The sequence below is a fragment of the Diorhabda sublineata genome, chromosome 4, assembly GCF_026230105.1.
Source record: "Diorhabda sublineata isolate icDioSubl1.1 chromosome 4, icDioSubl1.1, whole genome shotgun sequence".
Taxonomy (NCBI): domain Eukaryota; kingdom Metazoa; phylum Arthropoda; class Insecta; order Coleoptera; family Chrysomelidae; genus Diorhabda; species Diorhabda sublineata.
This window is the reverse complement of record NC_079477.1, coordinates 25147816-25175494: the sequence shown is the minus strand read 5'-3', so window position 1 is coordinate 25175494 and position 27679 is coordinate 25147816. Positions and strand designations below refer to the sequence as shown.

Below are 27679 nucleotides of genomic sequence, written 5' to 3'. Positions count from 1 at the left end.
AAATAATAAAAATTTCGTATCGCTGTTTAGATTAGCTTTGTTTTTAATCACTATATTTAATTATTTTTAATTGGAGAGTAATTAAAGAGGTGACTGTCCACATGAAAAATTTTTAGAAATATCGAATTATTGCGGACGACATTTTGAGTTAAATAAATATAGGGTGACCGCATTTCAAAGAATTTCGAAACGAGATAGACTAGTACGTATGAACAAGACTTTCCTCTTAGACTAAAAGCTAAATGAAAACATTTTTTTTTAAATTTTTTTTCATGTAACTTCTTCTTTTCGTCTACAAATATATTAACTGCAATTTCTGTTCAAAATGAGCTATAGTTCTTCCAATATCAATTGCAGATTATAAAAACCCTTGCCTGCAATTTTGTTTGATCTACCATAGGCGTAGGTACCTAATTTTATAAATTTATTATTCTTATAAATACTTTTAACGATATGTATATCTTATTTAGTCAGATGTCCTTAATTATAGTCCTAACTTAGAAAAAAATCATTTTATACTACGTTAACTTGCTACAACTGAATAGAATTATAAAACGTAAATAAACGAATCAAATATACCTGCCTGTAAGGGAGTTTGGTTTAAGTAGGGTACCAGACTTGAACTGAGCCCTTTTTGTACTCCATTGTAGTCTTTTACCTAATATCCTGTCCTTATCGAATTATCCTTGACGATTCGGTTATTGCCATCTGTTTTTTGTGTTTAAAACCACACGCTACCCTACCTCCTTATATAAACTATAAATCGTCCTACGTATAAAGTAGTTTTGTCAACTGATTTCAGTTTTTCTTTACATGTTTTTCGGTTCTGTGAATGATCCTCAGCAACCCCTTTAGTGGCTACTCGATAAATGGAAAATTTATTTATTCTAGTTAATTCAGCAATTCTTTTTATGATTGCATTAACATATTGCTGAATATTTTCTTTTTTAAACGTTCTAATATATTTAAAATAACTTGCTGTGTTTGTGAATCTAAATCTTTATTATTAAATTCATACGATAGCTGTGTAATTTCATTGTTTTCATTCGTTCATGCTCTAAAAAACGCCATATTTTTATTTATTTAAAGCAATTTATGAATAAATCTAACCAAGCCACGCCGCTGCTTAACGCAGACTGCGTACATACGCCTTCCGACAACTTCGGCCAATATAATGCATTTATGTGGACTGACGGTTTGTTAGATGTTTACCGAATTTTATACGGGGAGTAAACATTATTTTTCATTTCTTAATTTGGTATGAGTGCCTTGCGTATTTATGAAATATTGATTGTTCCTCGCATGTCTTCTGCAATTGATATGGAAGAACTATAACTATACTTACCAGAAAAAGTTCGAAATCTTTATTATTTAAGCTAAAATGTTGGGATGTATAAGCATTTTGTTGTATAGTGCAGTCGGTGAAGCTTTTTACCTCCGAATTTTTTAAAACAGAGCCGATTTACTTGAAAATTGGTACATAGGTAGAGAAAAGGTCAATAATCATTAGTGACATAACGCCGATTGACATCGGTAGAGAATCAAATTATTATTCACGATTGAAAACTTGGAATTTTGAGTGAAAAAAACACGTTTTCAAAGTATTTTCCGCGAATTACTCAAAAACTACGCATTTTATTAAAAAAAGTGTGATCAACAAAATTATAGATTGTGAAAAAACAAAGAAAATCAGTTTTTGTAAAATATTCTACGTCCAATATAAAGCAATATTTGATTAGTGAAAAGAGACTTATTTTGGAGTGATTACTCAAGTCGATGGGTTCAACTTCAAATAACGGAGAGGATAATTTTACGTGCTTAATGCATATAAAGTTTTTTGTAGTACCCATAAAAACCTTTAAAATGAGCAGTTATAAAAGTGAATTGGACTAAAAATTGAAGAAGTTATTGTCAAAAATGTGCAGTTACAGCTGTACCATAATTAAAATTAAACACATACCTTAGTTTACAATTAGTTTTATTTCATTGTTATTCATACGATCATGAAGTTAGACCGCTTTAGAATACGTATTTTCTGAAAAATATACGGTAAAAGTTGAAAACGTCTTTTTCATTTTTCAAAAAAATTGCAATAGTTGCATAATAACTCTGAAACTTTGAAAGATACATAAAAAATGTACAGAACAAAAATGTAGCTTTTTCTTCAACAAATATTTTGTTTTTTTTTATTTCTGTAATTTAGAAAACAAAGGAGTTATTGCTGATTAAAGTATTCACTTTAGTGGAAAATTGACCTTGAATTGATTTTTCATTTACATGAGCTTATAGCTCTTGAAATTTCCTTCAAAACGCTTTCTTATTGGATACTATAGCTTTGAAATTCATCGAGTTATGGTTACCATTACATCTGCAGATCAGGGATTAATGTGATGGATTTTTTCTGCTTAATATGTGTGCGTCAGCCTATCATCATCGCGCGTGGAATTAAGTTAATAATTTGAGGAAAGAAAAGCCTACGACAAAACTCCATAAACACCGAATGTCTTTTGCGTTATATGCAAGAGCGGGTACAGCTACGGCTGTAATATTACTTGTCATCGTTCATTTGAATGATGAACGCATTTACCAGATTACAGGAAAGCACCAGAAAACTTGCAATACCTATGATACCTAAATATATGACCTAGACGTTATTTAACCAATGCCCGTTGATACTATGAGAAGATTTATTGGTGTTGATTCATTTAGATCAATAATCTAACTTAAAAACACTCAAATATTTAATACCTTTGGCATTTGGTAGTCTTTGCAACGAAATTCACATATCACCAAATTACAATGTTAATTTTTGGATTTTATTTGTGCTTAAGATATAAAAAATTTTCCATATTTATGATACAAAATCGGAAAACTATGCTATAGCTATAGATATCCTAGTTATTTCATTATTTCTTCACTTATTTCCCCCTATGTCCTTTATCTAGCAATTCCTATCTTAAATTCTTCTTTGCGTCTTTAATGCTCCTAGATATGGGGCTCTCTTTTCTTATTTTGTCTCTTGGTTTCTACCACAGTATTGAACAAATGATTTTACGTTATTTTCCTTATGAATTATCTACTCTTGTCTCTCACATTTCTTATTTTTCTTCAACCGCTTATTCCTCTATGTATTTCATAGCTTTTATGTTGCCTGTATTCTTATATATTTTTATTTTGATGAGACTAACCAACTTGACAACTTTTCTGAATATTCCAAGCGTCTATCTTGATATGTTTCGCTTATTAATTTATCAAAGGCACTATGTGAATTCGAGATGAGTATATGGTTTCTGGAAAACTAACTAAAAATTTAAATTAACTTCTTGATTTAAATAAATAACAATTTAATACGTCTATAATATTTTTAATTTACGAATGAACTTATACATATTACTTCCATTTGTTTAGCAGAAACAACGACTTTCCTTCTCTCAATCATTTATGTGTGTTGATTATTTGTCTAGATATCCATATTTTCAATTTAATTTTAGTTAGAAATTAACTGACACATTTAATGCTCCAACATGTTTGTATATTAATAGAATTAAAAAAAAAATAAATTATTGTTAATACAAAAGCACTGGAATTTTTTTTGTTCGCATCCACCACGCAGGCTTATTAGCAGGTAATTGAAGTGTAATACATTTGACATTACAATGTAGATTTTATTTTTTATAAGTTAGTTTCAGTCTAGTTCATAAGTTTCTTGAAGTAGGTTCTCCACTGAATGCAGTAGTTGACTCATTTTTCGTTCCTTGTAATATTTTAAACAGTTAATAAGAGACTAGCTTTTACCCGCGGCTTCGCTCGCATCGAATCCATGTTCAAAAACTCAAAAGAAAGAAGATGTTTCAGCGAGTGTTCTTAAACCAAAACGAACTATGTAGCTATTTTAGAACCTGAGATATAGATCTTTGAATGTAGAAAAATTGCCAAAAACATACAAAAATCCATAACTCCACATTGAATGTCCGCGCCTAGCTCCTCTCCAATTCAACCGATTTAAGTGTTCAAAAACTCAAAAGAAAGAGGGTGTTTCAGCGAGTGCTCTTAAACCAAAACGAAGTTTCTATCTTGAATAGAACCTGAGATATTGAGGATAGAACGTGTGTATGTGAAAAACTCCCATAAGTAATGTACTGGGGGAAATCGCATTTGAGTATAACTTGAGAATGGTGAAAATTAGATGAAATCCGATGAAATCCGATGATTGATGGCTGATTTGTGCATCAATACCTTTCATTGAAAAAAAAAAATTAAGCAAATCGGTTGGGTAGAACGCCTGAACGGACTCGGAATGGAAATCATCAATTTTTCTAATATACATAAGATGTATCACAATTAACTCACTATTGCATATTACACGTCAAAAACTTCGGTATCTTTATTACAGTCACAGCTTTTCAATCACCACATCCAGATAGATTTGAATATATTCCCATGTGGGAACTTTTTCAAATGTACCCAATAAGAAAGACAAATATTCATCTTTTTTTATAAAATTCTGTAGGCGATCTTTCAACAAACTTTTCATCGATATCAGTATCAATAAACGGACAATAAATGGAATGAAACTGATTGGTCTGTCGTTAACTTTTATTGACAGTAGAATTGTTATTTTTCGTCCCACTATTCTTAGTTTATTTTCTTCTTTTTTTGTTATTGTCGTTGTCACTGCTCCATACAAAATCTATTTTCAGTTTCTTCTTTTCTCTTTTTGTTATTGTCTCTATACAAAATAACAGGTTTTATCATTGTGTTGAAGATATTGATTTGAGTAGCTTGAATAGTTTCTTGTTGTCCTCATTATACACCATTATTTTTTCGTCTATTTCTCTATTGCTATTATCGCTATTTTTTTGCTGCTGCTGAGCTCAAATAGTTATAATAACAAATTCTGTGTTTGAATGTAATATTTCCAATTATTATTGAAACACCCTATAGAATCCTTGGGGAATTATTTTTACACTACTGCACATATCCTGGAAAAAATGAGAGTGCATATGTATAAGGAATAGAATGACGATTTCATCTAGAAATAAATTTTATGTAAATATAGTGACGTGATGTTATTTTTCAAAATGTGTTCTTTAGAAATAATAAAGTGTGAATAAAAACACCGTTATATGCGATTATCGTATAAGCACGTCAATTGAATAATAAATTTCTATTTGTTCTGGTGAAACAAACAATATATAAATAATTGCAATTTCTTTGAAATACATGTACATATCACTTTTTTGAAAATATATCGAAAACGTGGAAAGATAACAAAAATATTTTTGAATAAAAAATGTAAACATTGAAATTATTTATAAGATAAACATTTGTCTTAATCTGCAATAGAAATCGAGATAAATAATACGGATATGCGTATCTCTAAAGAGACTAAACATAATTAAAACCCTCAATTACCTTAATGCTTTCATCCGTTCTAACCCATGACAATGATTGTTTCATCTACACGTTCGCTTCGAAGTCTAAAACTCTGTACATCACGTTGCTTTTCGCCTCTACCTTGGTGCGTTCCACTCCAGCTTCTCTACCAGCATCTATATTGAAGCTATGCTGCTAAAGTATCCTCTAATTCTTCTATGATGATTTGCTTCTTACTTTCCTCCTTACTAAGTAACATAATATTATTTTCCATAGTTGCTTGCATCTTCACTCAAAAATATTAACCTTTATTTAACCTTTTCATTTCCTCAACCTTTTACTCCTTCTTGTATAAAAAGTAATCCTCACTTACAGTTTAAAATAAACACAAATCTTCTAGCATACTTGTAAAGAAAGCAATTTTAAAAATTATATATTAAAACATTCTTCGACTTATTCTTTATGCCGATTCCTTCCAATTGACTACAAACCACGAAGTCATATGTATCTTCCGACGTGTATTGTTTATTTTGGTGAAATATACAGCATCCTACAGGCTTTCGAGTATATCCCTTCCACAAAAACATATCACCGAATGTACTGACATTCAACTAATAATCAAAAACTGTTGACATTTAGAAACAGTCTTTCTTTCATCTGGCACGAACAAATTTGGAGATCGCCATGCCAAATAAGCCTTCAACAACCTTTCAGAAATCCTAATTCCGCTTGATAATGATATCAAGACTTACTTCAAAAACCTCTTCCAAGAAAATTCGATATTAACCTTTACCAAACTTTCGGTTATTTGATATTTCCAGAGAGAGTCGTCTGTCTGCCGCAATTGTCAGGTTCCTGTGTGACACAAAATGGAATTTAAACCAGTTTATTACAAACATTTATTTCTAGTATTAATCGAAAGATATAGGAAGGGTATAAAAAAAGTTTAAATGTTAATTTTAATGCGAGGAATGGAACTCTTTTTGGCCATCAAGTATTTTCTTGAAGTTCGGAGAGTTGGTTGTAGCCGCCATTTTGATGCGGTTGTCCAAATATCCATCAGTCATCTGTTTCTATATTTGTTTTTTATGAATTTCACACTTGAATAAGATGATTCACACAAGTATGTAGTACTGAATATAGCTTTTAATCTCCATGCAACTTGACCCACAATTGGATACTTTTCTTTGGGGACAATAATCCAGAAATTTTCAGTGGTAAAGAGGGATTTTAGATACAGGTCATTCTGAAAATCTACAACTTATATTTCAATTGGAGCCTGATCTCCACCAAAATGTTTAACACAAGCTGAAAAATCTTCTGCATCGATCTCTACAAAGAGAGAGTTGAAGAACTGTGCAACAATATGCTTTTAAAATGTTGGAATCGTTGATCAAATTGTTGTCTTAAGTCTGAAAGAATTTCCACGTATTCCTGGTTACTGTTGGGGTGTTGTGGAGGATTTTGTTTATCAACGATCTGCTTCAAACTAGGAAAGTGTTTGTATTCAAACTTGGTTATATTCTTTTCCCACAGCCCGAGCTTTTTTTGAGAATGATGTTACATCTAAAATCATTCCACCGATGTTCTTATGTATTGAAGCTGAAAGTTTAAGCCACTCAAAAATTCAGCTTTCAGTTATATCAGTAAGAAAGGAATAATCTTGTAGCCATGTAGGATCTTCCAGTTCCAGATTTTTCAAGAATTTCACCAGTGCAAGTAGCAACTATTTGAAACGTTGACTCTACAAAGCCAACGAACTTCTGTATGAAGCAACTGATCAGCATACTGGCATTCTAACTCTTCAATTAATTCTCTGAACAATCCTCTTTGAAGTGCATGTATTCTTATTTTATATTTTGACAACTGTTTTCATACTTGAGAACTTTCCATACAGTGACTGCTGGTGTAGGATGCAATAGTAAAACAAAATTTTTGATATGTCCCTGTCTTTACTACAGAAGGCAATAACTCCTTTCTCCACGCTTACAATAGCAGGAGCTCAATCCGTAGCTAGGGTCACCAACTTCTTCACGGGAATGTTTTCAGATTCAATGAGCGGCACAACCTTCACCAGCTCTTCTTTTGTTTCAAAATCTTCAAATACCATTCTTACAAAAATAGCCAACTGAGCTGTATCAACTATATCAGTTGATTAGTCAAGTTGTAAGGAAAAATAACTACAACGATCAAAATCAGTTTTAAGTTGTGAAACTAAATCAGAACTCGTAACTTCAACTCTTCGCATCACTGTATTAGCAGAAAGCTCAACAGATTTAATAGTAGACATCTTTCTTTATCAAATAATGTATCTGCAGCTTCTAAATATGCAGTTTTAATCAACTCACCATCTTCGTACGTTTCCAATGTTGAGCGATGACCTTGGAAACCCGAAATGATGCCTCGGTAGCTACCTTGTTCTTCTTTTAACTGCATCACCTTATCTTTTCTCAGAGCTGAATTTGGCGGATAATCTTTTTCAATTCCTGTGAAATGTCTTGAAACATTTCCTTTCTTTCCAATAGAGACACTCACATTACAAAGTAAACACTTTTATCTTTAACTTGCGTAAAAAAGTAATCGGTTTCCCACTCTGCATGTTAGTGATAAGTTTTCGGCTTTTTGCTTGAACTAGCCATAGTAAAAACAAACAAGGAAAGAGTTTAAAAGTGAATTAAACACATACGGCACAGACATAACCTCATTCTGGTTACACGCGTGACTATAACAGTCTGCGTGTAAAAAAAACGTGTAACTTTGGCAATGACTTATCGGCTGCAGCGCTCCTAGACACTCAGTGTTGTCACCTCGCTGAGCGTCACCACGAGCTACCCAAAATTACCCCGCGAGCCATCGATCGACTGGTTCAACACATTTTCAACTATTGCAGACAATAAGTTAAAGCTAACCTAAAGGAAACACTCACTGCCCTGCAGGAATTAAAAGTTTCTTAAAGCTACCACACTGTGCCAGAAAATATAATTTATATAATTAATGTACTGTTGTATATTTTGTATAAGACCTTATTGCTTTTGTGTCAATGACCAGCTCTATCGAGGCACGTTAAACTGTAATAAAAGAAAAATGCGAATAACTATTTTTTAAATTTGAATATCGACGTATGAATTACTTAATGAAATACTACATCCACGCATTTTTTTATATAAATAACTCTTACAACAATTCACGTAAATTTGTTTGTACATCAAGGTCGGTCTTAGTAGAAACGACCTAGAGATACTTAGCACCTTTTTATTACAAATATGGATTGTGAACAAACAGGATATTCACATCAGTCAGAAAAACGTACGGTTTTATTTAACGTGTCGGTTGAGTAAATATGTTTTATTTGTAATCTGGACTCGTAAATATCTAGACTTTGTGGAATTATAGTTAGTGTTTGATAAATGTAAATACTATAATCGTGTTTGAAAGCTTGTTAATCTAAAGTGGTTGAGGAAATGATAGTGAAGTTACCTTAAAGCAAATTATAATAATAATTTTTTTAGTTTTAAACGCCTTGGTATTTACGTAGATAGTCTTTGAAGTTCCAGGATCAACTAAAAAGAATTTGGAAATTTCATTGTTGGAAAATCTTTGACCACCGAGCCATTTTCAAATTTGAGAACAGAAAATAATCTGAGGGGGTTAAATCTGGCCAATAGGGTACATCATTCATCAATTTTGGCCTTTGCAATAACAGATGTGTGAGCTGGTGCATTGTCTTGATGGAACAACACTTTCTTCTTAGCCAAATGCGTTTTTGCTTTATTTCTTCGCTCAAACATTGCACTAAATTTGTATACCCGCCGTTGATACTTTTTGCTTAGTTTATGAAAATTATTCCCAAAAACCGACGCCGTGATATCGACTCCTTGATGCATGTATTAACTACTGTATATCTTGTAAATCTGCCCATTGTCTGATATTTCTCAGCCAAGACACTTCCGATCCCTCCTCAGCCTTTGACCTTTCTTCTTTGTTCGAAAATATTTGACAATCAATTTATTTTTTCAAGTCTGTGATCAGAAAATGATCCGAGGGAGCTAAATCTGGTGAATAGGATGCATGAGGTGGGAATTCAAAATTCAATTCATTAATTTTGGCCATTACAATAACGATTGTGTGAGCTGGTGCACTCTTTTGATGAAACAACACTTTCTTCTTAGCCAAATGCGGCCGTTTTTGCTTTCTTTCCTCGCTCATATTTTCGCATAATACTCGCCATTGATAGTTTTTCCTTTATATAGTCAATGAAAATTATCCCACGCGCATCCCAAAAAACCGACGCCTTCACCTTCCCTGCAGATGGAACGGTCTTTACCTTCTTTGGAGCCGGTTCTTCCCTTTCACTTCATTGTTTTAATTGTTTTTTTGTTTCGGATGTGAAGTGATGGGCCCACGTTTCATCCATGGTTATGAAACGATGCAAAAATTCAGCTTTATTTCTGTAAAACATTGCAGAACACTCGATGGAATGCAGTTTTTGTTCCATTGTGACCAAATGCGAGATCCATCTTGCGCATAGCTTCTCATGTCCAAATTTTCAGTTAATTTCCGATGTACTGCACTTTTTGAAATACCTACTATGTTTGCTATTACGCGCACTTCCAGTCGACGATCATTCAATACCGCTTTGTGGACTTTATGCAATTTTTCTTTACTTCGTTACTTCATTTGGTGGACCACTGCGATGCTGGTCTTAGCAGTTCGCACAGTGTCGTTTTAACTCTGCTACCCAATATTTTACTGTTCCGAACAGAGAAGCAGTCTCACCCAGATTAGAATCTAGTTCAGCTTACCTTCCTTCCAAATTAAAGTCTTGTATCACATAACGACGACAAATTTTTTCCACGTTTACAAATTGACTGAAAACGTTCCCTATTGATGGCTGCCAAACAAATACTAAACAACATGGCGTCTTCAGACTTGAAATATAATCTGGATAGATTGTGTACTTTCTAATACAGTGGTTTTTTTCAAGCAACTACCGCCATCTCTAGGTCAGGCCAGGTACTTCTGGAACCTTCCTCGCAAGTATTGAACGCCTAAATTAACTCGGTAACGTTATAGTGTCTTGCGATATCTGAGGTAATATTATACTGATATGATGAAACGTTTTTATACGGAACTCAAGCAAAAATGATCGTATCTGTTGAATAACTTTGTTCCATCAAAACACTGCACTTGTCTATTCGTTCGTTATAAAAATTAACCAAACTGCGTCACGATTTATTGCCTCATTTGGCTCCATCTTGCCAAATATGTCTCAAGGGAAAGCGATTTCAAACAAATTATACAAACACTATATTTCAGATTGATTTATTTACTAATTTTGTGCTTACTATTCGAACAAATTGTGCTTGAAAATGACGCTCATTATAGTAGTTTTTCTTCTCTTCTTTTGCCTCCATAACCATACCGATTATCATTAACATTCTTCAATTTTTTTTACTCATCACATTTCACCAAAAATCTATGAGGAGACTGAAAAATAATGTCGTTTTTCAGCTCATTGTGTACTTTGAAGTTGTGTCAAAGACTTGTTCACTTTTAATTGATTGAATATCAGACTTCTATTGATTTGGAAAATTCGCAATATATCAAAGGTTGTGGACAATAATTGAAGCAAATCTATATTAGACCCTCTTGGTCTTGGATTAGGTTAGAATTATAAGAAGCGCAGGTGTTTGGGTAATCTGTAGGAAGAGATCAAAGCCAAACAATGCATTACATGCAACGTATTTCATCAACAGTTTCTAAAAGAAAGCTTATTGGTTAATAATGAAACGTTGTTTGGATTTAATTCAAGCAAGCGCTAAAACTAACATACGGTTTTCTACTTTTATTGTATCATGTTCTGTTTTACACGACTTTTGTCTGAATTTATTTCTGTAGTAAACCATTATAAACTTTAAAACTTCTTTTTCGTCTTCCACTTATTTTAGGACTGTAAGCTCCAATCTCTTCAGATTGGGCTCATCTCTTTGAAGGTCTGTCTGCTTATCTTCTAGTACCTAATTGGATTCTTCTTGAATGCTTGTTTCGACAGTAGATACTCCTCCATTCTATCGACGTGTGCCTTCCACATGCAGGTGGGCTTACGATGAATCGTTGGGAAACATTGGTACATCCTCTTTATAGTCCCAATTTTTGCCGTGCGACTATTATTTATTTGGTTTGAAAACTTCAGGAGAGTTGGCAAAAGCTTATAGAGTATGATGAAAACTATGAAGAAAAACTGTAGAATTCTCAGTTATGTAACTTAATAATATAATTTTTTATAGCAAACTTCCAGCTTATATGAACCACCCTCCTATAGCTTTCGTGTGCAAGATTGGTACAATACGGTTACGTTTCGACATAAGAGATTGAGACATTTGTCATATCTGTGGACAAGCTTTTCATTACTCTCTGTAGACAAAGCAGTAATGGTGAATCTGCGGTTTCTTTAACCATTCTGTCAACTCGTTGAACCAGGTCATCTGAAAAGACAGACTTTTGCATCATTACGGCCATCTTTAAACTTTCGACACCATTCACGCACAACCCCATTCACTCATGGAGTTTTTCTCATACAGACGACTCATTCTCAAATGGATTTCTGCAGCTCTATGGCCTTCAGGTTGTAGAAAACCAATCACACTTGGCGGGAGTATCAATAATGGCGGATATGTTTACGTGGCTGTAGCACAACGCCGACTGACGTATGAATGTCAACAATATCGGAGTGTGTAGTGCGAAAGCTTCGCAATCGCCTTCAGCGAATGCACGCTTTCTTCTGCCCGCACGGAGCGATCGGAGGTTGAAAAAAAACGGCCCTCCTATATATCTCTTATAATCGAGTTGGCAACTCCCGTAGATGAAACTACACTCGCGATGCATCCTCATAAATCATACCTCGAATATAGTTTTGTTCTTCCGCTTTATAATCAATCCCAACTCGAAATGAGCACTATCAATTATGAATAATAATTATGCAAATAAGTTCGTTAATCCAAAACGATTCACTCGCAATGTAGACGACCTTCGATCGCCAAAAATAATTAAACTATATGTCAATCTGGTGGACGTCGTCGTCTGGCAATCTGTGCAATCGGATTAACTGTAGAAAACGTTTGAAAAATTTGGCAAAATATTTTATTTGTTATTTCGAATAGAAAGTTTTTTTGGGATATTTAGTTTATTATATTTTAAGGAAGATATTGATTATGAAATGAAGAGTAATTGTCATAACTGTTAAATACTTATTATATTTCATTTTGATATCATGTATATTGATGTATTTATCACAGCTTCAAAAAACCTCAATCTTGTTTCTTGTTTGTTTTATTAGAAAGTTTATTTGTGGATGTAAAAGTTTTTGTCAAAAAATATCGTCAGCGGTTTTTGTTACTTTTTTTCATGCATAATTTCCAAGCCCTTCTGGTTATTTACCAGATATTTAACTTAATAAAATCATAATATTGATATAAATTATGTTTTTTTTCTGGTATACTATCCAAATAAATTACTATTACTCTGTTTCCGATTCTGAACGTGTTGCAATCGATTATTTAGGTCAAAGTAAAAACGAGAAGCATTTGTTAGATAAAAAGAGTTATTGCCCTAATTAATCTTCAAATTTCGTAATCGTTCTTTAAATATTGTGAATTACATCTTCCGGGTGCTACATATAAAACGTCCCATCTCATAAGAATAAATATAATATTGTTGATAATAAAGTTTTGCGAGTTCGGGAGATTTCAATCATTTAGACATAAAGAGTAGGCCAGTGAAAACCATCCATTCTGTTATATAGGGGGTTTATTTCATTCCATTAATTAATTATCATTTCATTTAGCAATTGCCTTAAGACGACTATAATTATACCTCTTCATAAAGGAGGAGATAAAAATCTAGCATCGAATTATCGTCCAATTGCAATCCTTCCTACGTTATCTAAGATCATAGAAAGATTGGTCAAAAAAAGGCTTTTATCATTTCTGTTCAAATATAAAATACTTACTATCCATTAATTTGTGTTTTTAAGCAGCACAAATGAAGAGCCTAAGCAGCCATCAATCCAACGAAACAAATTTTTGTGATTTTTCTATTGTTACAATCTTGCGATTTTTACACCACCACTACATCAACACTAACAATTACACTTTCTGACGCGCGTTTCGATAACCAAGTTACGTCAGAAAGGGTAATGTTAGTGTTGGTGTAGTGGTGGTGTAAATAGTGTATTCAGCTTTCGATTGTGTTAATCATAATATTGTAATCACTTTGATCAACAACTTGCAGTACTACGGTTTCAGGGGAACACCTCACGCATGGTTTAAGTCATACATTACCAATAGAAGTCAGATTGTAAGGGTTGATACAACGATATCATATTGCAAACTAATAGAATGTGGAGTGCCTCAAGGCTCAGTATTACCTATAATTTTGTTACACATTGTGGTTTTCTTCTGTATATTGAAATTTTATTTGATTTTTATCTTTATTTAGTTATTATTATGTTTGTTTTTCAGTTTTTACAAGCTTTTACCTAGAAATTGTAAGAGTTTTTTGACAATAAAGCATTTCTCTTTTTCTCTCTCTTTCCCTCTCTTAGTTCGACCAAATTTAACATTTATTGAACGGTAGGCCTTTAGTCAAAAAATATCTAAAAGAAAGTTCTAGTGGAATCAATTAAGTTCGTGTACATGTAGTATTTCCATAATTAGCAAAACGTAGGAATTTCTGTGCAGTAAGACGGGTCATCTTATTCTTCTTATGCAATCCATTAAAGGATGTTTGCGATAATATTTTCCAGTTTTCCTCGACTCCTTGCTGCATGTATTAACGACTGTATATCCTGTAAATCTGTCCATTGTCTGATATTTCACAGCCAAGACATTTTCCTTCTTCCGATCCCTCCGCAGCCTTTAACCTTGCTTATTGGATCACCGATCCATTTTTTCAAGTCTGCGAACAGGAAATGATCCGAAGGGGCTAAATCTGGTGAATAGGATGCATGTGGTGAGAATTCAAACTTCAATTCATTAATTTTGGCCATTGCAATAACGGATGTGATGGCTGGTGCATTGTCTTGATGAAACAACACATTCTTCTTAGCCGAATGCGGCAGTTTTTGCTTCATTTCTTCACTTAAACGTTCGCATAATACTCGCCGTTGATAGTTTTTCTTTTATCAAGATAGTAAATGAAAATTATTCCAAAAACCGACGCTTTAATCTTGCTTGCAGATGGAACGGTCTTTGCCTTCTTTGGAGTCGGTTCTCCCACTTTAATCGTTTGTTTTTATTGCTCTTTTATTTCGGGTGTTAAGTGATGGACTCACGTTTCATCTATGGTTATGAAACGGCGAAAAAGTTTGGCTTTATTTCTGTGAAACATTGCCAAATACGCCAAACTCTCGATGGAAACGTTGTTTTTGTTCCAGTGTGAGCAAATGCGACACCCATCTTACGCAGAGCTTTCTGATGTTCATACTTTCAGTTATTATATGATGTAGCGCACTTTTTGAAATGCCTACTATGTCTATAGTTTCAGTTTACGATCATCCAGTACCGCATTTTGGGGTTTCTGGAGTCGTCACCTCATTTGTAATACAGTGATATTTTTCAAGCAACTACCGCTGTCTGTAGGTCAGGCCAGACACTTCTGGGACCATCCTCGTATATGTGGACGAGTTCCAGTTCTACTGTTTAAATTGTTAAACTGCCCCCGCACGACTATGTTATTGAAACGATAAAGAATCAGATAACGTTAACAGATGATATTAAACGCCAATAAACGAACAGTAAAACTAAATAATGTCTGGGATTTAGTTTCATATTTTAAAACTATAATTTCAGTTATCCCCACAAACAAATATGAATAGTTTTATGAATTGATATATCAAAAATCATGCAAAAGGGGCGTATCCTTGATATAACTTTCCCTCTTTTAGACATGACATATAAAAATTGTTCAATTATAGATTTCTAAGGTGCTATAATTCAGTACAATCATAATGCTAAGCTACAACTTTCAGTACGTTTAATATAATTATGTTGAATTCAATTAAGATGTTAATCAACTAATTATATCCAAATAAATCACTCTTAATTATATAATTACTTTGTTTAACATGTAATTAACTAAACTATTCATACTAATCCACCATTTTAGGAAAATCTGTTAATTTAATGACCGTAGTTCAGATTTATCTTTGTTCTTAAATGGATTTTCACATTTGCATTTTATCTGTGTACCCATTAGTCGGAACGTCGTATTCCCATACCTTAACACAAAACAAAACAATGATTTAAATTATATAATAGCTTGTAATACGGAATGTAGACTAAATACAAGGTGATTATAGTACATTGGGGATAAACATTATAATGAAATTCATATTCTTGCTCTTTCTGTGAAGTAATTTTGAGCACGAAATTACAGTTTGTGAAATTACAAATAGTCTTTAATAGTTTTATTTGTACTTGTAAACATTTGCAGCAACTAGAATCTGAACCATGATTTTTTACATTTCCAGTTTCCTAATACCAAAATTCAGTTTACTGTCATCATGGTAGTGCCCACTGTCGTTGTTGGCCGCAGCTACAATCTTTGCTAGTTACTCTTGGTCCGATTCATTCATATTTGGCCTAACAGCATTTAGTGACGATATTGAATTATTTACGAGTCATTTAATTTTGAATATGCAAAAAATTCGGGAATAAATAGAAGTCAAAAATGTTTATTATTACTCTAAGCACTTTTACTGCTAACAAAAATATCTATATGTTGTGTCGAACGATCTTCTTTTGATGCACCATTAGATTTAACAACTGGTGAATGCTGCTGAAAAAACTGAAGTTATTCACTTGCCACACCACACTTTAATCTGGTGACATACTCATTAATGAGCAGAACTTGTATTGCATACAGATTATGATCAAATCTAAATGTTGTTATGTATATGAATGTATCAATCACGCTGTTTGACTTATATCAAGTGTCCAATAATTTTTTTATTATTGGCAATAGAATTTCAATAAATTTTCGGTTTTTCTCTAGTTAATACACTCAAAACGATTATTTGATATCAATGTATCGATCACGCTGTTTGACTTATATTAAGTGTCCAATAATTTTTTAATTATTGGCAATAGAATTTCAATAAATTTTCGGTTTTTCTCTAGTTAATACACTCAAAATGATCATTTGATATGAATGTATCAATTATGCTGTTTGATTTACATTAAATGTCTAATAATTTTTTTATTATTGGGAATAGAATTTCAATAATTAAATTAAAATTGTAAATCTTAGATAGTTAATTACACTACTGCTGGTGAAAGTTTAAAATTTCCGCATTGCACGCCAGTTCAGAGCCCTCAAATTTTTGATCGTGTGGTGTACACTATTTTTATTTATATTAGAAAGTAAGTACGTATTTTCTGCGCCAATTTCGAATACGGATACGCTTTACAATTTCAATAAACAATACAAATACACTTTTTTACGAACTTTCTGTGAGTTTTTCTTAGGAATATACACAAGAGTAAATCTATTATTCGGATTACTACAGATGCTAGGAGCACAGGTTATCTTCAAATATATTCATAAATTTACGGTTTTGCATCGAATCTTTTTCTATCTTATAGAGATTTATCATAGAACATGATATTTTATCACAAATATCCGGAGAAAAGTATTAAAATCTGACTAAAAACTCACAATTTTTGATAATTGAAACAGTAACATATTTTTGTCTTAAGCAAAGTACTGGTTTTATATTTCTCTATTTCTATAGCTACCCTGTACGTCTTTTAATAGATGCTTAACTAGTTTTACATTATAAATTTCCATATTGTAAACTTAACAAAGATGTTAGTCACTATAGGAGCTGCATTCGTTAAATCCCACGCAGATATCTTCACTACTATATTACCATACTAAGATTATTATTCTCCAATTGCCTTTAGATGTGATACCAGATTTTTGCATGATTTAAAACCAGCGAATTGGAAGCGAATTGGATATAAAGAAAGCAGATTATTCAGCGCTTACTGTAGGCGCTGAAAAATGGGCGCTGGTGCATGCAAAAACGACGCTGCCCGCCACGGATATACTTGTGGTAGACAATATTATTAAATGTATTTGTATTTTACATAACACCCTTATCGAAAGGGAAGGTTTTCAGAAACACCTAACTGAAGTAGAAATTGTGCAAAAGTACCATGAAAATTACAACCTTTGTCTCCAATAATGCGTTAATTTTTAATAAACTGAAACAAATTCTTTATGATTATACTGCATTTTTGTTTATGTAATTCACTGTTTATATTGTTTGCTTTTCTATAATGTTGGAAATGAACATTTATTCCATCTCGTTCCACAACTTCTGTGTAACATTTCGATTAAGTGAGATTTTAGCCGCTTATCCCACAAGGCAGGTCTTCTAAAAATTGCGGAGATCAAAATTTCGCTATCCATCACCATCCATCATCATTTGACCATGTCCGGCGCCACAACAAGCGACCAAGAATAAAAAATTCATTTCGGTAAATTCGTCGTTGACGGTTACGTTTGTTGCAACTTCCAACAAGTTTTGTCTTTGTCCATAACCATTGACGAGCTACCTAAATTATCGGAGCTTATCTGCTCCAATTGCTGGTAAACATATGTTCTCCCAGCTCCACGCTCAAATCTCCCTAATTTTTTTATAAACCTGTTCAACTGACTATGGAGGAAGTGGAGTTTTATCATATTCATATCATATTCCTCCTGTAGAATTTCAGGTGGCTAATGAAGAATAGTAGAAAGAGTTTATCAAGCTAATCAGTTCTAAAAAACAATGAATTCAAGTTGTAGTGAAGGCATGTGGTGGAGAGCAAAGTTTTTTAACCAATTTACAGAATTTTAAAATTAAAGAAAGGAGCTAAGCTAATTGATTTTGATTTTTAGTGTATAAAACTTAAAAAAAAAAGAAATTTGTCGCTATTAAAAGTCCTCAAAGGGCCCTATAGCAATTCCAAACTAAATCTGATTCAATTTTATTGGAACAATTATGTTGGAAAGGTTTATCTCGATAGAAACATCTGGGAAGGTTTTATATAAAAAACATTCTAAGAAGTGAATAATAAACAGTCTTGATTGTTTGGATTACGTTTATAAAAAATTGTTGGATAATTATTTGGATTTGCAATTGTATACATTTTCCTAGATACACATTCAAATAAGAAGAGACTCAAAATCTTTAACAAATTTTTCTGGTGAATTTACACTAGTGTAATAAATAGGTCAAACAACAAACCGCCTTCCAACTAATCTTAGTGAATTTGCGCTCGGATCTACTCTTTTAAACGTATTTAATTACGTCGTTTTGCTCGACACGATTTATTTTGATACTAGTTTATAGAATTTGGGTTTATACTGTAGGTACGCCTCAACAATTTCAGTTTCTAACATCTCTGTATATAATGGTGCTACGAACTCGCCCATTGATATAGGCCGAGATGCTGGTCCTGTCCTATTATATTAATCCATGCTTAAGTGCTCGGGAATAGGTGTTAGTTTATTATTTTTAGTACTAGTTTATAAATAATTTACGTATGTATAAATTCAATATATTAAAATATATATATATATATATATATATATATATATATATATATATATATATATATATAATAATAGCAGAGAAAAATATCATAATTGAAGGTATCAATCAAACTAATTCTAGTTTTCTGATAATTTTTTCATTTCTTATTATTATTATTATTTAGAACACGTGGATTGTTTCAAACGAATTGTGAAACATTTAATTGGATCTTCAATTTAATTGCGACTTTTCTGCTGAAATTAAACAATTATTTTATATAAAGGAGTGGTTCTGGAATGAATTAACTTATTTTAAATGTAAATGCTTCTATGTAATTATTTTCTTACCATAATTGAATCATTAAGAATTTCCTATGACGAAACAGCGTGCAAAGAACACTAGTCAACATTAACAAAAAAAGTACAAATACAATATAATATTATTATTAGAATAGAAGTCGATACAGAGTAGAAGGCGCTTTCCAGTATATATGCTATCAAATTATTGCGGAATGCAATTGGCAAGTGACTGTGCATTTTTTTGAATTGTAAGAAATTGAGCCCTAATTCTGAACGAGAAGAAGAAGGGGGCTTACGAATTAAAAGATTAATAACGAGGTTAATCTTGACTATTCCTTGACTAAATTTATACTAAACCAATGCTTGATACGCGATTCAACCAAAACTAAAAAGAACTTCTGTAAAAAATAGAAGAGATCAAATAGTTTATAAAGGAAAAATGAAGAAGTACCAACCAAAGTAGTTATCGGTTAAAAAATTTTGTATTTATATCAGTCTTTTGTAAATGTTATAGAGTATCGGCGTTTGTTCAAAGAATTTCCTACCGAATTCGAGTCAGTCACCGGTAAAAAAATGAAAACTTGAATGCCAGGGTTGGATATTATGGACAGTTTCTTGGTTATGCTATAAGAGAATGCAGATTGCTTACAAAGTTTTAAAACGAAAGACACATTGCTTTGGTTCTTCTGTGAGTGACAAACGTTGAGATTCTTAATTTCTACTATCCATTTTCCTGATCTTTTACCACCGCATGCAGTATGAGAGTTAGATTATATCGTGGTATCATGTAAGTGAATGTAAGTACCGTAGACTTCATCGATGGATAGCATTGCAAAAAGGAAAAATTTAGCGTTTTTCTACAAGACCTGTCGGGAGTGAGCCAAATGGTAACAAATCCTTTCCTTTTCGCTTAATGGTTAGTAGAATAAGAAAGAAATTTTGATTGTTCCAGACCTGATGTCTTACTCAATGTTTCTGATTTCTTCCCATTATTTACCAATGAGAGATTCAGAGGAAAGTTTTCAGCAGTACAGACCTGTCTAGAACCAAGGTTACAAACAAAACAAAAATGTAAACATAATGACGTAGCTGGTGTTCTAGCAGCTGATCGTTTATTTAGAAAAACATGCGCATGTCACATACCTTGTCTAGAACTGTTATTATTAACTTTAGTTAAATAGATCGTATCATTTTTAAGAATATGTAGAAATCTGTGTTTTTAAATATGTAAGATGAAAATTTATTAGCAGTATCTGCAGCGCACTTTTTGAACATGTTTTATATAAGGACTTTTCGAAAATTATGATCGAATTAACACGATCATTATCTGAATGTTCGGAAATTGACCGGAATCACGTTAATTGTTGTTCTGATCGAGTTGATCGGGTCATGAGATGATCCTTTCTACCCTGTTAGACCGGTGGGTAAATACAATCAAATAAAGGATTATTTAATTTGTCCAAGGTTATTTAAACTTAAAAATGGATGTCTACTATTAATTCCCATGAGCAGTGCCATTGATAGGGTACTCAGGTTTGCGGTTTTTATACTTTTCATCATTTTAGCATAAAAACAGCTTATTAGTATTAAAATTTAGTGCAAAATCCTGCTCAATAACAATTATTAAACAGCTAGAATGTATTATACAACTAAATAAATATCGTGGAGGATTTAACGCAAAAAGTAATAAAAATCAGAGGGTCTGTGATCTAAATCTCGTTCTGGGTTAAGATCCGCAATCAACTTATAGGTTATATACCTGAACCCAGGCTGTAGTTGGTGATGTATTGAATTATATGACTAAGCAAATTGTAATAATAAAGTTATAGTTCGTTGAAGGCCGAAATAGGTCAAAACGTCACTATTTACCTGATTTAAAGACTAATTTTCAGTCAGAAGAGACCTGAAATCAAAAGGATTTGGGAATAAAAAAGAATTTTTCAGTACAACTTCATACATTTTCCAACGAACTCATTCTATCTAATCTAGCAATTTCTGATACTAGTAATGTTGTCGCGGTACCATTTTCGTAAATTTTTTACCCTTTTTATAATAATAATCGTGAAGCTCCTCAAAATACCCATTCACTGATAATAATCCGCGGGGACTAAATCTGGCGGATAGGGTGCATTACGTAGCAATTGAAACTTTAATTTATTAATTTTGGCTATTGCAATAACGGATGTGTGAGCTGGTGCATTGTCTTGACGAAACAACACTTTCTTCTTAGCCAAATGCGATTTGATTTCTTCGATTAAACCTTGCCATAAGTTCGCATAATACTCGCCGTTGATACTTTTCATTTCATGTTCGTCACCTCTTCACGACCGTTGTCTTTGTTCCATTGTAAGCAAACGCGGCACCCATCTTGCGCGCAGCTTTTTCATTTCCAAATTTTAAATTAATACGCGATGTACCGCACTTTTTGAACTGCTTACTATGTGTGCAATCTAGTGCACTTCCAGTCGGGCTCACACAGAGTAGAATCTAGTTCAGCTTCTATATTGGTTGGGCTAATTCTTTCAAATAAAAGTATTGTATCAAATAACGATGACTAATTTTTTGCATGTTTACAAATTCACTATTGATGGTTGCCACTAAACAACGTGGCGTCTTCAAATTTGAATTATATGTTGTATATATTGTGTACTTTCTAATACAATGGAATTTTTCAAGCAACTACTGTCAACTCTGGGTCAGCCCTGGTACATCTGGGACCATCCTCGTATGTTCGATTTCATATTTCTACATCGATACAATCATAGAGAGAAGTTTGTGCAGATTTGTTTATAATTTATGCTCAACACTAGTAAGGATTGCATAGAAATTTCTCCTATATTTCATTTGATTTTAGAAATAAGACTGATTTTCGATAATTTTGTAACTTATATAACTTTTTCAAATGGTGTATTTACTATATTTACACTATAAACTATAGATATTTACTTTCTCTGTCGAAATTATCTTCTTAGATAGTAAGTGGGTTTGTAATTGCAAAATACTTCACACTCCTCAATTTGTTTTTTAACCTTAACAGTCTGACCACGCATTTTATGCAATAATGGGCATGTATAATGTCCAAAGCAGCATCTTACGTGGTCTGAAGATAGTAGGCGGATAAATGGTACTCATGATGTGTATCATTATTACAAATGTTTTTTGAGATACGTCTTCACCAAATTTGAGCACATTGATCTGCACTATCTGTTTATATATTATATTTTATAAAAAACCAACTAGGTATACAAGATATTAAAATCAGGACGATTTATCAAAATATATATACGAAAAGGACTAAGAAATAGAAAGTTGAAGAAATATATTTTAACTTGATTTGAATATTTTATAGTACAAGGCTCAAAAGCTAAAGAGGAAAATCTGTGAATCTGAAAAATGCCCTTCAAAATGCGTAGGGCCACATTATCGTCATAGACTAGGGTCGATAATTTTTGAAACCAAAAAACTAATAGTAAGATGTAAAAGAAGGTAAATAGGATAACAATAAAGAGAAAAATAATTTACGATTGATCTGAGGTCTGGAAGTGAAAGGGGGTGAGTTTTTAAGGATAAAAAACGGTTTATCTCTATTACTGGCAAAACTACAAGTCCTATGGAAAAAAGTCAAATAGCAAATTTGTAGGTAATAAGATCTACAACTTTTGTATTCAAACTTTTTTTCCAAAACCTCAAAATTTATGTGAGAAATTAAAAAAATTCGTTTTTGATTTTTTTATTTACATATTTTACGAAAAAAATTTCTTTTTTCACGAAATGTTGTGAAAAGTTACTTTCTACACTGAATTTGAAATATTAATTTGTCATGATATCGAAAAGCTCTCTAATTTTCGAACGAAAATTTTTCCTTCAAAATATCAGCTTATTTTAAAAAGTCGGTGAGATTTTTGTTCGTTGAAATCTCTACTTCCTGATGGTGTAAAAAATTTTTACAACCACTAGGGTAAATTTTCTCAGAAAGACTAAAAACTCGCATCCGAAATTTCTATTTTAATCATTACGTACAATTTTTAATCATTTATTAAAATTTTCCACTCTAATTACACGAAAAATGTGAGATTCCATGTTACATTGATAAACATAAGTAATTAGAGTTTAAAATTAATAAATATCTAAAAATTGTACGTCATGATTAAAATAGAAATTTTGGTTGCGAATTTTCTTGTCTTATTTTTTGCTTTTTCTCAGAAAGTTTTCCATGGCCATGGTAATATTTTTCACACCATCAGAAAATAGTAATTTCAACGAAACAAAGTCTCTATAACTTTTTAAAAAAGTTGATATTTTGACGGTCGAAAATTAGGGTGCTTTTTCGATATATCAAAATAATATTTCAAATCAAACAAAAACATTGTATATGGGACATAAAAAGGTAACTTTTAACAAAATTTCGACAAAAAAAAATGTTTTTTTTAAAAGATGAAAATAAAAAAACCAAAAACTCGATTTATTAAATTTCTCACGTAAATTTTGAGTGTTGAGTTGAGTTATGTGAAAAAAGTGTAAATACAAAAGTCGTAGACAACTTTGCTATTTGAATTTTCTTCATAGGACTTGTAGTTTTTCCAGAAATCGAATTAAATGTTTTTAACCCTTAAAAACTGACCTCCTTTCGCTTCCCGAGCTCAGATCGCCAGTAAATTATTTTTCCTTTTATTGTTATCTTATTTACCTTCTTTTACAATGGGTTTCATCTTACTATTAGTTTTTTGGTTTCAAAAATTATCGACCCTAGTCTATGACGATAATGTGGCCCTACCCATTTCGAAGGGCACTTTTCATATTGACAGATTTTCCTCCTTAGCTTTTTAGCCTTGTACTATGAAATATTCAAATCAAGTTAAAAATTTATTTCTCAATTTTCTAGTCCTTTTCATATGTTTTTTTTTTGATAAATCGTCTTTATTTTAATACCTTGTGTACCTAGTTGGTTTTTTATAAAATTTAATCGTACAAAATACAGAATACTAATTCATCACTACCAACTAATAGTAAACATATAGTCCCCCTTTCACTTCTCGATTTCAGATCGCCCGTAAATTTTAAAAGAAACGCAAAATTTAAACTTTTCACAGGAGAAAATTATACCAAATTTTGATTGTACCACCAAACAATAATATATCGATGGAAAAAATTGACTCATCTTTGTGATATCAAGACATATATTTTTGTAAAAAGTAAAAGAATTACAAAAAATATTCTTTAATGTACAATACATAGCTGGTGCTGGTAGGTCCCTTCCAAGTCTTCAAAAGTAATCTGGACTTTCCCTCGATAGCGCTTTTCTCAGGAAATATCCTGATGAAATCTTTTGCCTCGATCGTCACTCAATGTATCCAAATTCTCGGGAAAGAAATCCAGATGAGAGTGCAGGTTATGTATCCCAAAGCTTTGTTTGAAATTATATAAAAATAAATATTTACAAAACATTTCCAGGCGACTTTTTCCAGATTATTCAATTTTCCGACGAAATCATTGGTATACCAAAAAGCAAATGTCTCAATTCAATAGAGAAAATATCAAAAAAAATCACTCTACGTGCACATTTTCTCATAGTAATTATTTTAGGTTACATTTTTATAATCTCTGCATACCTCAATTTATCTACAATTGCTTCATTCATACCATACTCTTTGTCTACAACCAGCGTCGTACTGGAAGGTTTTTGAACTGTAATTTATCGTATACTGCTACACATTTTCAACTTTCCTCCTTTTTTCTAGCATCCATATTTGGAATACATTGGTTTACACGTCAAAAATAAATCTATGAAACAAATATATTTATTCGATATAAAAAATATTGTAAACAGATTCATTGTCAAAGTGTAACGTTCTCTTGATCATAGTTGATATATAAGTCACTCCATTGTCCAATTAGAGTCAACAACAAATTGATTAGCGAGATCGCGATCAATGTTTAGCGGCGTAAAGAGAATGAGCGTTGGTTTTAAGTGACCTATGAGTCATTTTCGACAATTGAAAAGTTATTATTATAAAACGCCAGAGACGAACTGAGATTTTTTTTAATACATGATATCCAAATATGTTAACAAAAATGTATCGCAATTTGAGATAATACTGTGATAATACAAGATCTATTCTGAAAGTATTTGGTCTTATTTTTTCAAATATCTATTCATTCACGAAAATAGTACAAAAGAATAGAATTGTACAAAGTAGCATTCTTCCGCATCTACACACTACCGCCACCGAGTTTTACGGTTTTCGTACCCCTCAAAACCGTCTGAATTGGAATGCTGTTCAGCTCCCACATCACGGAATGTTGGACTTCCCCTTTGACATTGATTTTATTCCTGGGTATAAAAAATGTCTGGTGGGGTCAAGAAGATCTTGACAGATCACTTTCAGGTTGTCCTTTTGCTCCTCTGACAACACTCGAAGCACCAAATTCGCACACACTTTCTTCATTGCTTAGCTATCTGTCACGATCTCAAAACCTTGAGTTCAGGAAATGCTCAACTTCTACGATACGTACTTAAATACCTTCAATGTTTATTTATATATTCACACCGAGCACAAACTCGCTTATCGTCTAAAGCTGGATTTATAAAATTTTCCGTTCGCACTAGCGCTGACGCTCTCCTTGGCGTTTGAACGCTATCGCGGGCGTTTGCGTTTATAAATCACACTTCGTAATCTGTTTAATTTATGCTGAACGCGAATGAGGGCGCTAACGCGAGCGTACAAGTTTATGAGTTGACCTTTATACATGAATCATTGTCTTTTTAAATTTTTCCATTAGACGACGCAACTCATTCAAGTTTACGCTTTCTATTGATTCACAGTTTGGATTTAAAAGAAACTGAACACTGTCCAATATTTGAGACAAAGATAGAACAGAACTAACTAGCCTAAAGAAACTTCGACGATCCGATTCGGGATAATAAAAAATAATTTAATCTGGTAACAGGGATGTTTGCGAAAAACCTTAAAAAATTTAACTTTCTATTTTAAACATAGACTAAATAAAATTTAATAAAATCAATCAATTATCCAATAGGAGTACATAGTTTGTTTTTAAAACTCATAGTTACTAATAGACTGTAATTTATTACGTAATTGCGCATCCAGGTGTTTTGATTTTTACAAATTAATGGAAAGTGTTTTCCGTTTTAAACAGCAATTGACAGATAAAAAAATTTATTTATACAAACATCAATTGAAGTTAAATAAATACTGTAATACGTTAAAGTATAAGACAAATAAGAATTTAATCTCTCTATGTCATTCATATCGTATTCGATAACAGTTCTTGCGATATGTGGACGAGCATATCCTGCAACAAAATGAATTAGTCACCAGTAAATGGGAAGGACTTCGTCGATGTACCTCCAAGCAAGTAGTCAGTTCAGCCCAAGCGTGGATATGAATTCCAACCCAAACCATAATCATTTCCTTTCGAAAAGACGTGATTCGGAAAAAGTACATTGAGAGAATCGGTCTTCTAGTCATCTACACACTCTGTCTCTATCGTCTTAGTGGTTTAGATCGAATCTAGACTCATCCGTGAATAAAAATCGCTCTGCATAACCTTTCCAGAAGTTGGAGTCATGTCTGGGTGATACAGTTCCATGCTACCTCAGTTTTCTCCATACTGTATCGGAGCTTCAAGTTTTTTCCGAACCTCAGATGCTGGTAAATGTTGGTATCTCAATATTGACAGCGTGGTAAGTCTATTGTCTATTGTCACTGTCCTTGGTAATCCACTGTCAACCCGATCGTAGTTGCCATCCGTCCAGTAATGCCGTGAATAGTAGATTTCGCTACCCCTACCTAGTTTTTGCATCATGTTAATCAATTTCAAGACAAATAATTAAAATCTGGAGTCCAATTGTCTGACTTGAAGGGGTTAGTCTGAGGGTCTTCGTAACCCCAAGCGTTTTTGCAACGTTTCGTACGCTTCAGGCTTCTCTTGTCAAGACATCAGCTCGGGCTATATCCATGATTCTGGAAACTAAAAAAATATGTCTATAGAAAAGGCTTTGTTAATAAATAGAAGATGTTTGAATGCGCGAAAATCTACTTACAGTTTAGAATAGGTCTGACAGGTCAATTCTCTTTAATAACCAGCTTAGCCACAAAAATAAAAACGTTACCCAAGTATTTGGATTTTTTCTGTTGAATAATCCTCGATGTTTTAGACTATATTTCAAACATTGGTATTTGAGATCTTTCTTATCAAACTAGTACATGTTACTTTACATAATACTGCAATATATTGTCTATGTTGAAATAAAGGGAAAGCGACTTGTCAAAGTTCATTAGTTTACGTTAACGAATGTGGATATTGGATTTGTTCTAGTAAATTTTTTCTTGTAGATGGAATTAGACAAGTAGTAGGAAATTAGTGTATGTTTTACGGCCATTATTTCATATCTAATTGA

The 27679-nt window shown here is 32.6% G+C and overlaps 2 protein-coding genes across 4 annotated transcripts in view; one reads left to right on the top strand and one right to left on the bottom strand.

The window, feature by feature from the left end:
• Nucleotides 1-27679, top strand: part of LOC130442435 (A disintegrin and metalloproteinase with thrombospondin motifs 9) — a 213014-nt gene that overhangs the window by 59192 nt on the left and 126143 nt on the right. The window lies entirely within an intron of this gene.
• LOC130442436 (WW domain-containing oxidoreductase) overlaps nt 26830-27679 on the bottom strand; it is a 136121-nt gene continuing 135271 nt past the window's right edge. The window contains exon 7 of the mRNA XM_056776536.1: nt 26830-27249. The gene's annotated coding sequence lies outside the window, so the exon portion shown is untranslated. The remainder of the gene's footprint in view (nt 27250-27679) is intronic.